Raw genomic sequence first — 779 nt, 5'->3', positions numbered from 1 at the left:
GTGGCAGACACCGTCACATCTAGCCTGACGCGACCCTTACTCACTCTTTAGCTCACACTCAGAACGATCATCACTGGCTAGCTCAGTGTTCAACCATGAGGCAGTGCGCCTTAAAACCTGCAATAGTGCTCAAATGCTCGTAATGGGCAGAGCCTAGTACGCAAGAAGTTCACAAAAGGAAGTAAAATAGGGCAGTTTCGTTGTTACTCAGAGTTTCATGGCAAAAACCAATCATCAGCCAACAGTGTTTAAGCTGTATGTCACCTGAAGTGGAGAAGCCATCGCCACGGTCTAACCTGGCAAGGATTTCTCACTCTCAGACTCACACTCAAAACAGCTCACAAAGATCAGCAGGATATGTAATGGATTTTAGGCCCCAATGTAGTCAGACCAACAACAGAACTGACAAGAAAGAGGCGATGACATCGTCACGTCTGGCCCGGCGTGGATTTAAGTACTACTTGCTCTGATGTTCACACTCTGTTTTTGAAGTGATCGTCAGGTATCTGAAAGAATAGAGTGCACGTGGCCTGACGTGAAGACATCATTGCATCTGACTTGCTGTGGATTACGCATTCTGAGACTGCAACTGTCTTTCACCATCATGCCTGGCTTAGTGTGGATAACGCCGCACTCCGAGTTTCACACTCTGTCATCAGCCAACCGTCAGTCGGCAATGGTCTGTAGTTGAGCTGAAGTGGACACACCGTCCCCGCCGCCTGGCTTGGCGTGGACTACTCAAGAGGGATTCACAGAAGCTTTTTTGTGATGTGACACGC

The sequence above is a fragment of the Sycon ciliatum genome, chromosome 10 (genome assembly GCF_964019385.1).
Source record: "Sycon ciliatum chromosome 10, ocSycCili1.1, whole genome shotgun sequence".
Taxonomy (NCBI): Eukaryota; Metazoa; Porifera; class Calcarea; order Leucosolenida; family Sycettidae; genus Sycon; species Sycon ciliatum.
Note: the sequence above shows the minus strand (reverse complement) of the source record.